Genomic DNA, 16,831 nt, shown 5'->3' with positions numbered 1-16,831 from the left:
CTCTTCTTCATGTTGCGTAGAAGTAAACTGAAGAGCACAAAGGCAAATTTGTCTAATCATTTATAAAATTGATGAAGGTAATGGGAAGTAAGAAGCAGATACTCTGTTGGACTGTGAAGCTGAGGAAAAACCTACAAAGTTTTATTATTAAACACCAAATGCTTGGATCTTATAGCAAACAATAGGATTTCTACATGCAGGACAGTAGCCTTTTTCAGTTCCAATACACGCAAAGCTACCTAATTGAATAATGCTCAGTTTATAGCACCAGCAGTCCATGTAAAACACCAAAAAAAAAATCAGAAAAAAATGTCTGTAGGTAGCATATCAAAAACATATCAAGCATAGTAAAACAATATCAACAATAAATTAGGCCATGTAAGCAACATGTAAAAGTAAAAAAGGTAATAGCACAAAACAAAAACCAACCAACCAACCAAAAAAAGTCAGAGATTAAATGGTAGAAGAGAAAAACCCTTAGCAGCACTTTCATGATATATTGGAATTCCTACCACCCACAGGCAAAGAAGGTGTACAAAAACTAAAAGAAGATTTAATTGATTTCTTTGGGACAAATGCTTGTTAAGGTCAGTAATAAACCAAAACAACTGTCCAGAAATCATTGCTGAGATGTGCCTACGATGCATATCAAATTGTCTACTTCGATACTGACCTGTGAGAAAGTACTTGAAGTTTATCTTACCTGTAAGATAGCTAGACTGAATTTAGAACTGCCTGTGAAAGGTGTCTGTACGTGCACCAGGGCCTTAATTTATTTGGCTAAACTTAGTTTGAAAACTCTACCATTTGAGATGCCCTGTGGTGTCCAAGGCATCTGCACAGAGCTACCAGAAAAAATAACAAACTCATGGGAGTCTTCCATTCTTCTGGAGCAACAACCAGGTGCCTGAAGTGGCAAAGCAACTGAATCCCCCTTCTTTAAAGTTTAAGTCTCATCTAGAAAAAATAGATAAAGTCATCAAAGTTAGTGGAACTCAGGAACTGATCCAATTGGCAAGTCTCTGAGGGCAGCATTCAGTTGCCTCAGTGTAAATGTAGAGCATCATTTAAGACATTCTATTATACCTAAGACATCCACATGAGGTTTTCAGACATGACCAAAGGCTTACAGGCAAATTGTGCTGTATTGGAACAACAACTGGAAGCCAGCTGGCATAGCCCTTGCTATCTCAAATAATGCTAAACTGGTCTCTAGGTTCTGCTCATGTATTCCCTACGTATTCTGATAATAGTGGAAACTTTAAACTACCTGGTTTTTAGACTCTTATACATAGTTACCAAAACTCAGATGTCTTCATCACAGACTGTGTCCCCAAACAAAAATTAAGATAGAGAAATCTTATGCAAAAATTAATTTTTCTTTTTACCATGAGCCAAAAGGAAATATAAACAGCTTACCTGAAATAGTTATATATAATATAGACAATGCCATCTTCAGGGACAAGTCAGTTGTAAGAACATATATTTACTAGGTGAAACATTTCTGTATGTCTTATCAACTAATTAACGTAGTTGAATAATATTAACTTACAGTTTTCACGTACGAAGATTGAAAATAACTCTGAAAATTGTTTGGGGGTGTGGTAGGTTGACCTTGGCTGGATGCCAGGTGCCCACTAAGCAATTCTATTGCTCTCCTTTCACAGCTGGACGGGGTGAGAAAATAAGATGGAAAATGACTCCTAGTTGTAGATATGGCAGTTTACTGAAGCAAAAGTGAAAGTTTGTGCATGTACAAGCAAAGAGAAAAAAAATAGGTTTATTCTCTGCTTCCCATTAGCAAGCAAAATTTGGCCACTTCCTGGGAAGCTGGGCTTCATCACGTGTAATGGTTGCTCCAGAAGGCAAACACTGTAAATAATGAATGTCCCCCCTTCCTTCTCCTCTCCTATAAAAGCTAACTTTTATATGTTCACTGATGTATGGAATATCCCGTTAGTTATTTTGGGTCAGCTTGCCTGGTTGTGTCCCCTCCCAGGATCTTGCCCACCCACAGCTGACTGATGGGATGCCGTGCCAGCTCTGCTCAACGGTAGACAAAACATTGGTGTGTTGTCAACACCCTTCTAGTTATCCATGTAAAGCATAGGACTGTGAGGGCTGCTGTGAGAAAATGAACTCCATCACAACAAGACCTTATCCAATCTTAAAAAATTAAGGAGAGCACGAATTCAGTCCTGCACTACCACAGATTATACCTTGCCTACCCCAATGAAAACTAGCAGCTTCTCACCTTGTACTGGGGCCTGGTCTGAGCCTATTGAGCCACAGTTCAGTACTCTCAGATAACTGCAGTTGAGGTAGGAACCCAAATGCATTTGAGGACACTATGGCTGAGATAGGGACTCAAACATCCTCTCATATACTACTTACTCCACTCTTCTCTGGCTTCAATTACTTCTGTGCATTTTTTTCCTTCTGTTTGGTGGCATCCACTTTTTTTTCTCTTTTCTCCAAATATGCCTTTTTAGCTTTTTGGAGTTTTGCTTTTTTTAAAGAGACTGAACTGCTCTGATTAATAAACATTCAACCACCTGCAGTGACCACCCAGGTGCTGTAAGAGGCTGGACTGTTGGTGCTAATGGCTCAATCAACAGTGTGGTTTGCTGACAACATGCAGAGTGGCCACCCAGGCCAGGTGCTTAAGGTGTGCGCATCTGACACCTCAGACAACAAACAAGATAAGGAAAGGCAAATCCCATGGGATGGGGTAGCATTTCTTTTTTCTTACACAGATGACTCAGCTGTGATAACTCCTGGGAACATTCACACCCATCTCTTGTTGATGGGCCATAATGGGCCACGGTGGTCTCAGCTGCAGTGGTATAAAAGACAGCTGCAACATCTTAGAAGGTGTTGCAGAGAAGACTCTCAGAGTATCCCATGACTCACAGTATTACATCATCCAGTTTAAAACTCCCTGTCCCAGGGAAGGTATTGGAGGTGTTTCTCAGTGTATGTAACCTTGAGTTTTGGGGTTTCCACCACCACCTTGGTGGATGTGAACTGTGACCACCACTTAGACAGGGCTACAACCTGTCCAACAAACAAAATAAAAAAGAAAAAATAAAAAACAAACAACAAAAAAAATCAACCAACAAACATTAAAGTTGCAAACACCAAGTCTCGTCACTGGATACAACAGTTATCTCATCACTGGGTGTCTTGTGGGTCTTTCCAGTGGCCTGGGGGGTCTGCAGCCCTGCTCTGACTACCTGTACCAGCACTGCAGCCTCACTCCTGTGCCACACAGGCACCTGCATGGTAACAAATCCTAGCTATCCACCGTTTCCTGCCAGCCCTGACTCTCAAACTGTTCCTCCAGGTTTTCGGGGGGAAGTGAACCATGTGGAAGGCGGTCCATCTTGCCTCTGTCCTGTGGCCAGGTGTGTTTTTTCTTGGGGAGGAATGCATCATCTCGATTTGGTCTGGTGTGTGGGGCTTGGGAAGTTTCTCCTCATCGGTTGGTTTAACCCAGTTTTGTCAGTATTGTTTTGAGCATTTGTCTTGCTAAAGGGTTACTATTTTTCCCTTGCATTCGGGTGTATTTGGCCTCTCTCTCTGTATTGGAGAAACCAGGGGTATTGAATCCAAAGGAAGAGACTTCTGTCTGAGGTCTCCGCTCCTCCAGATTGTCTCAAGCCAAGACACCTTCTTAAATATGTTATCCCTGACTGGCTCAGTCTTGCAAACCTGGCCATGCAAACTCAATACAGGGTGTTTGGTTTTTTGTTTCTTTTTTTTTTTTTTTGGTGAACATATTTTAGAATGGTCTTTGAAGGATGAGGAGCTAAAGAAGGAGAAGTGGAAACCTGTTCTATGAATATGTTGTTTACTTGTAAATCAATACAGACATGCAAAGAGAAGAAGGAGATATTATATACTTTAGACAGCTGGTCATCTAAAATTGATTCTTACATATTTCTTACTGGAAGAGCTTTAACGTAGTATGGCAAGGAGAAATAGTCTTAATTCCATTAGTGCTTTTGATATGTCTCTTGTGAGAATTTGTTTCTTTCCCTTGATGAGGTAAGAAAACACATTTTTTTGTAGCTTTTTTTGTTTCAAACATTGTAGGAACTGTTAACAATTACTCTCCTCTGGAAATCAGATGTTCATTTGCTTGACATGCTGAGGTGACCAGCCTTTTAAACATGTTCAGAAAAATACAGGAAAACAAATATCATCTTTTACTTCCACCTACACACATACAAAAAACATTGAGTGATATTTTATTGTCAAATGTAGCAGAAAGGGCCTGTATATGTACTGGTCTTTCGAGAAGAGAATTTCTGCAAATTGAGATTCCTGTTGGGAGGAGGCTTAGGAACTCATCTACTCATCTAAAGTAATTATGAAGTTTGCAACTATCCAGCAGAAAAACACAGTATTTAGTATTCCTAATGATCAGACCGGGGCAGTGGAGTAGGGGGAGAGAAACACTTGTATAAAGTATGTTGCTATATCTTATGGTGGTTGAGATATTCAACTGGATAAAGGGAGTCTAAGATCTGATTTATTGCTTCTAAGAAATTACACTTTTAACTTAGAGGTAATTGGCTCAAGAATAGAATGTGTATTAAGGAAGATGTCTTTGAAGATACTAAAGTTTGAGATTATGACAGCAGGAATGTAGACAAACGCTAAATGTAGAGGAGGAGGAGGATCACTGTACACATTCCTGAAGAGAAAATATTATGAAAATATACTGGTCTTAGGAGAAACTCTCTGATTTATCATCAGTTGTGAGTTAATACTGCTATTATCTGTTTCAGAAATAGTGAACAAATTTCTTGTACTGCTACTACCAGAAGTACTAGCAGTAAAAGTTATAAAAGATATTATTCTGGGAAAATTTAACTTACGTTTAATGTTGATTAATGGGTGAGTGCACTCATGGAAGTGTGGATCACCTCTTCACACTTGTATAAATATTTACTTGCCTGCATCCAGTAGCTAGCTTCCAATTATTCATAACCTCATTGCTGTCTAATAAAGTCCTCCCTAGCTGTGTAGACACTCTTCAGTGATAACTGGCTACACACAACAGTTTTGAGGCCAGATGTTTTGGCTTATTATCATGTCATATGCCAAGACCTGCCTTCTTTTCAGTCAAGAAAATGAACTAGTTTTCCTCTGGCTGTAGCCTGTTAGAGTAAATATACTATGTTTAAACTGAAAGGAAAGAAATGGAAGATGAGGGAAACTAATTTAAATTTTAAAGTTCTTTTTCCATAGAATTGTTGATATTGCATCTACTTTACTGCATTTCAGTTACCCTTGCCCAAGCTTTTTATATCACTAATCTCTGTGCTAACATATAATGCTTATGTATAAGCCCTGAAGGAAATTACAGTGCTACATGAAGCCCAAACAGGTCACTAGCACCAAAAGTAAACTAGACTTCTGATAAGTCCAGATCACATATCTTCTTCTTATATGCAGAAACTATATCCCAAAAGAGAGAAAATACCTTTACCTGTTTTCCTGGGATTTTCAGAGGTTCAGAGTTCCAGCTGAGCAGCTGTTATACTGTTAGAAGCCCAGAAGCCCTAGGTAAACAGCCTTTACACGGAGAAACTGCAAATAATGTGCCTAGTAAAGTCTGCTATTGTCAGAACACATCAGGCTGACTGTCATATGTGCCTGAACCTGTCAGACTTGTGTATGTGCTGCAACATCCAAAATACTTCTATTTACAAAATCATACAAAGAAAATGTGACAGACATTCTTATATGTTGAAATATTCAATATTTTGACATGTGAAATATCAGTGCCACTTTTAAAGAGTCATTTTTTGCAGTGGTATAAAAAATAGTGAGCATACATTTAAACCGATACGGTTAATCCTGAGTTCCTCTCACTTAAGTGTAGTTGTATGAAAACTCATCAGCTACTCTGGGCTAGCTGCTCTATATACCTAGAGGATTCTGTGGTAAAGATCTATGTGTTGGCACCTTTAGCAGGCATTTCATTTTACCTTTTTTCTGGTACCTGTCTTGTGGTGGAACAAATTATTCTTTGTCTCATGATTTTGGGGAGACCCGAGGAAATAAAATTAGGTCAGACAACTAATTGTTTTGGCAATTCATAGAATCATAAAATGTTTTCTAATCTAATCTAATTCAACTAATTTAATGTAGATAACATTAGATTAGTTGAATCTGGACTTTAGGCTCTAATCAAAGATGAAATTGTACATTGAATAGGGTATAGACATTGGTGATGCCATGTAGCATGCAAATCTATTCAACATGATGTGCTCAATTATTAGTCAAAAACACAGGACTCAAAAACAGATGGGATTTATTAGTGAAAGTACTTAAAAAGGTCTTTACTTGTTAAAAAACTTATGTGGCTTAAACATCGTTCCACTTGACCTTTAAAAGCACCTTTGACATTCCCATACACATATTGGTAAATATGTTTGACTGCTGAAAACAATAAAATTGTCTCACATCCTATTGTATCTACATTTGCAGAAATAAATGAGCATCCTGGAGTGTTTATTGAGATAAAAAATTACTCAGAAACAAAAATAATTGCTGCTATTTAAAACAATTTTTCTCCAAAATGTGTTTTAAATGTACTGAAATTTGACTTTGCTTAACAGCTATTTCCCATGGTTCATTACGCTATTTCAGGAATTTGCATGTCCTTGGCTGGAAAATGGTAATGCAGCCCCTGATTTTTGGTGTTTGGTTTTTTTGTTTTGTTTTTTAATTTCCCTTATTTGAATGGATGTTATGTGACGCTTAGAAAAAAAATGAGAACAAATACTTTAGTTTTCATGCATACTACGTTTGATTTGGTAACTTCTAGTTGATATCCCACTTTTCATTAAGGACAATGTTCTCTAAACAAATATAGGATTTCATAATTTCTTGACTTTAAGATATTCTGTGATGTATTCTGTGATATCTTTCAACCAACAGACAATAAGCATTGTGGTGGGGGGAAACAGTTTTCCCCCCTGAAGTTATAAAATGGTAAAACCCCAGGGGGTGGTGACCCTTGAGGTTTTTACCCAATGAGCGCTTCTGCAAAATATAAATATATCACAAGCAGAACGAAAGAGAAGGTAGTTGTAGTAGTTGTAGAAGAGGTGCCCATGTTGTAAAGCCATGAGGAGAAGCAGCAGGAGCCCCTTGGGGGCTCCAGCCCTCCCCAGCCCCCCCCCAGCCCCCAGCTGGGGGCTACAGGGACTTGGAACAGTGTAAGACTGGGCTAAGTACCTGTAGTTAGAAAACTGGGGGATGCTTCTCCACCGTCAGCAGCAGCAGCAGCAGTGGCAGAACTGCACTGACCAGAGAAACGGTGGCAGAGAGCCAGAAGAGATAAGACCAAGCAACAACAGACATGCAGCAACACAGAGAGAACTCCTGGAAGGAGAGAGAGAAAGAGAGCCAGCAGCAGAGAGAGCAGAACTAAGCTCAGACAGAGACAGAGTTGGGGTAAGAAACTGAATCAGAAACCCCTAAACTCCTTGGAGACCCCTCCCAGAAAAGAGGAGGATGATGGACTTTTAGTCTTGGAGTGCTACAGCACTGCAGAAAGGAGCTGAAAAGCTCAGAGAAGGAATGAGGAGAGGGTGACCTTGGCCCCCCCTGCTGCTTGAGACAGAGCACAGAGCTCTGCAAAGGGGACTTGAATCCCCTGAAGATAGGGACCGTCATGAAGACCCCCGTGCTTCATGGTATGACGTGGTGACACGACCGTTGTCTGGGTGAACGCAGCCCACAGAAGAGAAGATCCTTGCTTGAAGACGAGTGGCCGAGGGGCTTGGATACCCCTCATGTGTACTGGCAGAGATCCAGCTACAGCTGTTGCATGAGAAGAGAGAGGATAGATGCCTGCTGCCTTAGAGACATTGCTGCTCTGAGAGTAGAAAGGGATCTTTTCCTTCTTCCCTCCTGGACTTTTATTTGGAGGGGAGAAGAGATTTGATCCATTGTAAATACTTTTGTCATGGTAGAGATAATCAAGATTGTATATAATGTATTGTAGTATTTATTTTGTACAGTCACTGTAATATATTCCCTTTCCCCCATTCTGAGTCTCGTGTAGTGTCTGGAAACCATCTCACACTGGGTTGAGATGTGGGAGGGGGTTTGGACTAGGGAATTAGATTTTGGGGTTCTCAAACCATGACAGCATTCAATTTAATTTTGTTTACTTCAATTATTTCCCAGTGAACATGGTATCAACCACTTAATTTAAAGACTGTGAAATATCCCAGATTAATTTTTGTTGGGGGAAATGAGTGGGTAGAATTCAGCAGTATTCACCAGATCAAATAGCTAGTTTTACTGTCTTGTCAGTACCATTAGCAGTGAAGATCAATAAATGACTGAGCCACTGAATCAAGAGAGTAAAGACTAGCACATGATATAAAAAAATACTGTGAGCTCACAGTAAGCTACTTTAGAAGGAAGCAGTAAGCAGTTTAATTCTAAGGAATTTAAAAAAAAAAGACAAATGTTTAATACCTTTCATTCCCTGTACCTGGCTCATAGGTCTTTAAATATATATATATATATTAGTGTATTTTCATTGCTCAGAGGAGGGACAGCTATAGCTGGCTGCCCAGAATGGTGTCCAGTTGGGATTTTAATATCTCCTAGGATGGAGACTCCACAGACTCATTGAGCAACCTGTTCCACTGTTCAAACACAATTTGTGCCCACTGTTGTCCTGAATCACTGTAGCACTGAGAAGACTATGTCTGTGTCTTGATTATTCCTTCTCATCAGGTATTTACACACATCAATAAGATCCTCCTAAAGCCTTATTTCCCCCAGGCTAAACATCCCCATCTCTCTCAGGAGCTCTTTGTATGAGAGATGCCCCTGCCCCTTCATAGTATATATGGCCCTTAACTGGACTCTTAATAGAGTCCATGTCTCTCTTGCACTGTGGAACCTGGAACTGGTCCCCTCACTCCTGAGGTTTTTCAGTAGTGCTGAGTAGAATTGGATTACCTTTTTCAAACTGCTAGTGTTGCACTGCCTAATGCAGTCCAGCACTGGAACACTTCTTAATGGACACAGGGATTTTGCAGTCAGCATGTTGTCAAAACATGCTCTTCTGGTGGTGCCGGGGAACAGGAAATGTTTCATTTCCTCAACTGAGACATGCAGTGTCTCATCCACCAAATGTCTCACTTTTCTCTGTGGAAAGGAGGTCTGTCCTAAACTTAAGCTAATGAAATTGCAACTAAATGATGTATAAAATAGAATGTGCCAATAGTTTTCTGACTCATTTTAGACAGCTCATGGTAGAAAAATTAAAATCACACAAATTTTTTTCCTAAGAAATTAATTTCTCTTATTATTTTCTCATTAATAATGTTCACTGTGCTTTTTATAATAAAGCTGTACCCTGTGTATTCCTTTCAATACCTTTGTATTCTTTTTAGAAACACACATTGAAACAATTAATTGGGAATATTTGTGATGTTATGCCACCTGCAGAGGTTCACATTCTCAGTCGAATATGCATAGCAATATTTAGGAAAAAAATAAAAGCGAGGAAAAAAAAGAGCACAATTACATGTCTTAAATTTATGTACTTTAAAGAACAGGTTGTAATTTAAGCTCAATTCACTTAATAATCCTTAGTGATGAAAGAGTATTTTCTTCAAGCATTTAGATCACATAAAAGTGTCTTATGCATTGGGTTTGGTTTGTTTGGCACAGAAATGTCCACTCATATGCAGAATTCAAAGGCAGAAAATCTACTTTCTTATTATCTAGACCTCACAACTAAAGGCATTAGGTTACAAAGAATTTAAGTCCAAGAATTTAGATTGCTTGTATTTCAAAGCTGTGAGCTTGAATACAGCATGTGAGTCAGAATGATGAGACTTAGAGGTAGCGTTCACCCACCTGTAACCACAAGTTCAAATTGTACTTCTGCAGCACAAGAAAAGTAGGGCATGACTGCTCCTGAAGCTGACATATTGACAGATACAGCAACAGAAAGTCTGATATTTCCATTAGGTCTTAAATTACACATTTGGTAATGAAAGCAATGTGTCAGCACTTTTAAATGTTCACAAAGACATGCACCATTACCACTTTTCCTAACACAGTTGCTTCAAAAACTTTTGAAATCTCTCACAAACACTCTCTCATAGGAATACAAGACTTCTGCCTTCAAAACAATTTGAGCAATGTTATCTAATAAACAACCCCAAAAATAAGCCTAAGAAGTAAGCCTTTTTGAGGACAGGATAGTGATGTTCTTTTTTTCTGTTGCAGGTGGCAAGAATATTCCTCCATTTTGCAGGGATTAACATTTTGCTTGAAAAACTGTGAAATAATGCATAGAGCTACCCCAAGTCATTGAAATAATTACACACAAGGTAACTATTGATGCTGTTTCATATAAATTTCTGTCCCTCATTGTGTAAAAACGAGAATAAGTTATTCTTCCTAATGTTAGGATACAACAAGCTTCCCAAAACAACTCTCTATGATGAAGTGAAGCAAAAATAAATTTTGAATAGGGTTTACTTCTACTTGGCATGCAAGAATGATGGAAATTAGAAACTAGAGACACAGGTAAAAAACCTTCATGTTATGTTCAAAAGTTCATAAATCCTTCCATTTAAATAAGACAATAAATTATAAATATTCCATATAAATTTTTTTTCATTTAACCATAACTTGATATTTGCTCAAGTATCAGCTATGTATAAAATAAAGGAAGAAGTTTGATGGGAGAGGAAACTGTCACAGACACTGGACACCAAACATGTTTTAAACTAGGGTCCAGTCCTTCAAAAAGAAATAGTGCAAATAACTGGTCCCAATTAAACTCAAGGCTTAGTTCTTCTTTGTCCTCTATTTTAGGAAAGCATAGATTTTGCACTAAACAGATGTAAATATTTGATTGAGATTATGTGAATTAGGATTGTGTGATTGAGGACTGTGCATTTTATGTGTTGTACACAAGAACAGTGGGATTAGGCTGTTGATTAATGGTGATGAGGCCTGCTAATGCCACCTGAAATCTGCAAAGATTCATGTTTCTGTGCTAGTAGATTTTGACAAAATATGTGGGATGCAATAATTCAATTATTTTGCCTACAATGTAATTTTTAAGACTTAAATCAAAATCTAACTAGGCCCTTGACTTTGACTCTAGAGGAAAAAGTATTTGTCCCATTTAAAAAATAAATTCTGTTCTCCTGATCTTAGTAAGCCGAGTCTCAAAACTGGAATACAGTTAGGTTTTGTGGGCACAAAAAGCAGGTGGACTAACAGTTATAGAAAAAATTGCTAGTTAAGGATATTAATTTTAAAAACTGTTCTGGATGAGTTTTGTCTAAATCTAATTTTATATCTCTTGACAACAAGTGTCTAACATATTTTCAAAACAGCACTTCACAATGTACAATTTCTCCAGTTCCAAAACACTACATTTGTAGACAGATTGGTAAGTTTTTGAAGAAGAAAACCAACTTCGGGTCATTCTCTTGACATTGGCATACAAATCTTATGAATAGAAAAAAATAAAAAAGCCTGCATAGAAGCAGTAAATCAAGTTGCCTGACATTTCTACATTGCGAGACATGCCTCAAAATGCAACATAAAAATAAAGGAATTGCTATTACAGAGAAAAATAGAAAGGATTAACTTCAGATAAATGTAGTCAAAAAGTTCTCAGAATTAATTTCTTGATGTGAGTGGGAAACGGACAGTATTATGGTCAAGGAAGCATTTTTGTATCTTGTCAAAAAATACTTGGCTTAGGATATCAGCTAGATGCAAATCTGTTGCTAGTAACAGAAAAGAATCTGTTTCGTGGAAAATCTTAACACAAAGTAAACTTTTTGTGAGGACGTAAACAGAGTATTCACACAAAAACTTAGCATTCTTTAAACCAAGTGTAAGATCTCTGCATATACACCTAGCTACTTCAATATAATTAAAAATATGAAACATTTAAGCACCTATTAACTATTTTACAGCAACCCCTTTCTTTAAAATTTCCCTGAAATGGAGTGAAGATTTATTCCTTCTTACTGAAATGCAGAATAAATCTGAAGGTGAAATATATCTGCTACCAAATTTAGTAACTTTATATAGAGTCTATACAACAAAGCAGACAGCACATGAAGAACTAAAAGAACAAGAAATTGAAACTTATGGAGTGTGAGTAAAAATAATTAAAAATAAAGAGAGCGTAAAGAAAGTTGTGCTCTAAAGATTTCTACAATTGAAAGGGTTTTCTATATTGACTGTGGTGATTAGTATATGTTGCAAAGTCTGTACAGTACATACCATAGCTCCTCTCCTTCATCAGTTGCAATATTTCATGAAAATGTTGTTCTGTCCAATATCAGTTTGTTAGTGTAGGTATTATAGAAAACCTGAAAGAAAATGTGGCAGGTGCACTAAATATTAGACATTTCTGAGTTTGTGTTGATTAATGGTTCAGTTTAACATGACCTTTAAAATAATCTTTGCTTCTGAGTATAAAAATAGTACTTGTAAGAGATTTGTTAGAAATGTGAGAAATGAAGCAATGTATTCAGCAAACTACCATTTAATGTACCTGGAAAAAAAAATGCAACCAAAGAAACAAAAAATCCCACTATAATTAAAGACCAGAAATGGTTTTCAAAAAAGGAACAGTTTTTTAAAGTTTTATTTCTTCTGAATGATCCCTAGTTTACAAGAGTTTGGGGTTTTGTCTTTTTTTTTTAACACTAATTTACCTTAATATTTTTTGAAATAAATTCTCAAGGTCCTTGTATATATCTCTCTTTTCCAGTCTTAGGTTTCAATTTTTATTTGATTTTCTGATTTCCAGTTATACAGGTGCAATCCTTGCTACAACAGTTTATTCTGGACCAGAGAGTGCTCTTTGGTACTGTTTTATTTATTAGCATAGGTGAAGCCTTTAGGTTTTATTTTTAGTAACAATGTGGAACACATCACACATGAGGAGAGGCTAAGAGAACTTATGAGCCTTGAGGATGTTTAAAGGGAGATGCCTCTGCAATCTACAAACCAGACTCTTCTCACAATGGTAGGACAAGAAACACCGGACATGAATTGGAATGTGGGAAATTCTGACCCCGTGTGAGGAACAGCACAACAGTGGAACCAGAAAAATTGTGAAATCTCTGTTGTTGCAGGTATTTGAAATGGAACATGCCTTAAGCATGTTCTAACTGGCCTTGCTTTAAGCTGGAGGTTGGCCACTGGGGTCTCCTTTAAACTATATGAGTTTGTCATTCTGTGGATTTAACATACATCCATCCTGTATGGATATAGATGTATTTTCACCTGAAAGTAGACTTAATTAATTTTAAAAGAATTTTAAATTTACTTCCTTTACTTCCTTACTACCAGGATATACGTCTTTCAGCTACTATGTGAGTTCACAGGAAGAAGGAACAATGTTTGGATTTTTTTCTCTAAAGAAAATGAAAAGTAAATGTGCATATATGTGTGTGTGAGGGGGACAGAGCTAATGAATGCACATACATAAATGATTTCTTTGAGTGAAAGTTAGTAAGTGAATGTCAACTCATCAAGCAAGTTTAGGGTTTTACAATGACCAATGTTGCTTATTCTTTCTAATCTCAGATTATAAACTAGGTCAGTCACAAGCAGGATAGCTGCAGTCCATCAAGCCTGCAACATTACAGCAGCAGTTAAAAACAACAAAAAAACCCCCTCAAATAGATGAAGCTGTTCATCTTCCCTTTCCATTCCCCATACACAAATTCTTTGCCAACTTACCTGACCCCATCCTTTTGCTTATTCTTCACCCTTGCCTAACCACATCAAGCTTTGAAATCCCATCCCAATCGCTCAGGTACATCTCTCACCTTAACCAGACTTTACTGTTCCCTGAAATGAAAAGTCACAAACAAAATCCTTATGAATTACATTTTTTCATTCATAAAGACATTGAAAACTGGAAGGTGAGTTACAGAGAAAGGAGACAGAAGAAGGGGATCAAGAGAGTGTGTATGGATAACAAAAAATTCTAATACTCATAAAACAAATAGAAACCAAATATTATGCACCAGAAAAGGATAGCTGGGGCTGGAAGGGGTGAGGGAAGTGAACTCCTATTTGTCAATTATTTTTTCCCACAATGTCAAGATGATCAGCCTAAACCTGGTTGTTTTGAGGGTTCTCAGATATATCTCTCTGAGGGATTCAGGAGCTCTTAGAGTTTCTTCATCTATCCCTTCCAAACAAAAGGGTTCTTGAACAGTCTTATTCTCATGCTTTTGCTGCACACCTTGTCTTCCTTCAACAAAACCATTAGGACTGACAGTTGATCCCTTACCACCTTTCCTGAATATTGTTCCACTTCCAGAGGGCTCTAAACAGGGCCTCATCCTTCTGTCCTATCATAAACCTGTTTAGTTCTGTGATCAGTGGCTGACAGCCCAACCTGTCTCTGTACAGCTCCTCAGGTCAAACTCTTCTTATGACCAAGATAGATCTCTTCTTCAAGTACCTCTGTGAAAGAAGCATATTGAACAGAATATGTTAATCCCTCATAATGTCTTTTCTTTGGTATTACAAGCCATTTTGTATGAGTAGGGATCCAGCATCTTACCTCAAATGTGTCTGAAAAAGAGGTTAATACCCTTCAGGTAAGTGGAGGGAACTCTACATCAGGTTGTCATACTGCTGCCATGCTGTTGCCTGTGAGTAATTCAGTCAGTACCAATGTACCAATTCTGTGCATTAGCACCCTCACACATGGATTACTGCTATAGAAGTATGTCTATGTGGAATGCATCTTGAAGTCCATACTATAACCCAGTAAAAATGCTGTGTCCTGTGGAAACCTTGAGATAAATAATAGAAGACTGTTCCTCCATGCCCACCACTTTTGATTCCTACTTCCTTATTTCCTTTCCTGAACCTATTTTCCCTGCCTAATGACCTAGATCAACACCCAGCTTCCTCCAGAATGCCAGATGGAGAACACATTCTTCTTCACCAGCCCACTAAACCACACCTAGATAGAGCCTTTTCCTCTATTTATGTGGATACTATAGATATGGAATGTCAAGATGTAGAGGGAAAGTGCTACTGAATAGACTTCAATAGAACTGTGCTAAGTTCAAGATTGTCTCCTTACTGCCCCAACAGTCTCTACTCTGATATTACATTTATGAAGGTACAACTTAGTACATCTCTCTTCAACATTACCTTAGAGTGCCTCAACTGGCCATGTTTGGGTTTGGGATTTATCTAGAGCTGTATTAGAATGAGCAACTTCTCACCTTACAACTAAACTTGGTTAGGTTTCTCAGATGTGTGCATGATCTTCTGCTAAATACTGTCAAATAAATTCTGTCAAAAACTTCAGTCCGTCGGGTACGTTCTGCCCATGTTTATTACACACTGAAAGGAAAAAGTTCCTCATTTAATGTGCAGTATCTATTCTTTTTTAGTCACAGTTGCCAAATAAAGTGGTTATTAGTCTTTATAGCAGGATAGAGCTCCTTTTGATGAGCATTCTTGATAAGCAATTCAGCATCTAGAGCCTCTCAAATCTGTAAGACTGTATTTATACTAGGAAATGTAGCAGTGACAGAGAATGTTCCTGAGCGTGGGAGTGTGTTCATTTATGCTGTAAAACAGTAAGAATGGTCTCCACTATACTTTGACCTAGGTGGCTGTATCAGGGGTTAATTATGCTGATACTTTTGGTCAGTGTTTGGCCCCGCCACCTGTGAAAGTTTTGCTCTTTCCCTGCCAAGTTATGGGAAAACAAGCACTGATAAATGGGAAAGTTGTCCTTGAAGAGAGTTTCTTGTATAAACTGTTTTAATTGGTGTTCTGTGATTGGCTAATTGTCCTCCAAGGTCACTTGAAGGAGAGATTGAGGAGGAGGACGATTAAGTAGCATCCCCAGACTCAATTAAGAAAGACCCCCAAAGCATACTGCACGTGCGTTAGGGGATTTCCGAAGTTCTCGCGCATGCACAGAAGAGACGCACTTACACAACCAGGAGGTGGGACTGAGGGCCTCTGGCTGGGCGGTGCTGACCACACCTGGGAGGTTGTGGTCACTCAGTTGAATAAAAGTATCGTGCTTTCTTGGAGGGGAGCTAGCTTTACTTCAAGGACAATGTTGCCTTTGGGCAGGGACGCCTGCCAGTCTGTGAACTTACTGACTCTCCAAGGATGCAGCTTCTGCTATGGGTAATTATAGGTATGCTAGGTCGGTAAGATAACTTTATAGGCAACAGCTGGGTAACTGGGGAGGTCATGCTGGGGGCTTATTTCTCTCCTCCGTCCTCCCTTTTGGGTTTGTTCATTTTGTTGGCCACCTCTTGGTAATAAATATTGGTTTTTGTTAAGCTTTTAACGGTGTCATGGTTTCAAGATTCGGTATGTTTCGAACCCTCCCTAATACAGTGGCCTAGTAGTCTTCGAAGTATTTCACAGGTATAAACCTGTGATCCTTTCCAGTTGTTAATATGGTCATGTTGTTTTGAAATTAAGAAGAGATTCTTAGTGTAGAAGTGGACTGAGATGTGATAACTACCTCCAGTACCAGGGTATTTAATTTACTGATATTGATGCAACTCATTAGAGTGAGGTGGCAAATGCTTTGTTTGGATTTTTGAATGAGACTTCTAAAAGTCGGATTAAATACCTTATGTTTTATAGATCCCAGGCTACTTTTGCTTTAATTTTTTTTTTTTAGAGAGCTGAAATATGAAAGAACTACTAGATCTGTAATGTAGAACTATTGCCTATCTTACATGAAAGGATCCAGGTTTAAGTTGCTGGAATGAAGTGATAGAAAACA

Source organism: Chiroxiphia lanceolata, chromosome 3 (genome assembly GCF_009829145.1).
Source record: "Chiroxiphia lanceolata isolate bChiLan1 chromosome 3, bChiLan1.pri, whole genome shotgun sequence".
In the NCBI taxonomy this organism is placed as follows: domain Eukaryota; kingdom Metazoa; phylum Chordata; class Aves; order Passeriformes; family Pipridae; genus Chiroxiphia; species Chiroxiphia lanceolata.
The sequence above is the reverse complement of the archived record's forward strand: the minus strand, read 5'-3'. Positions refer to the sequence as shown.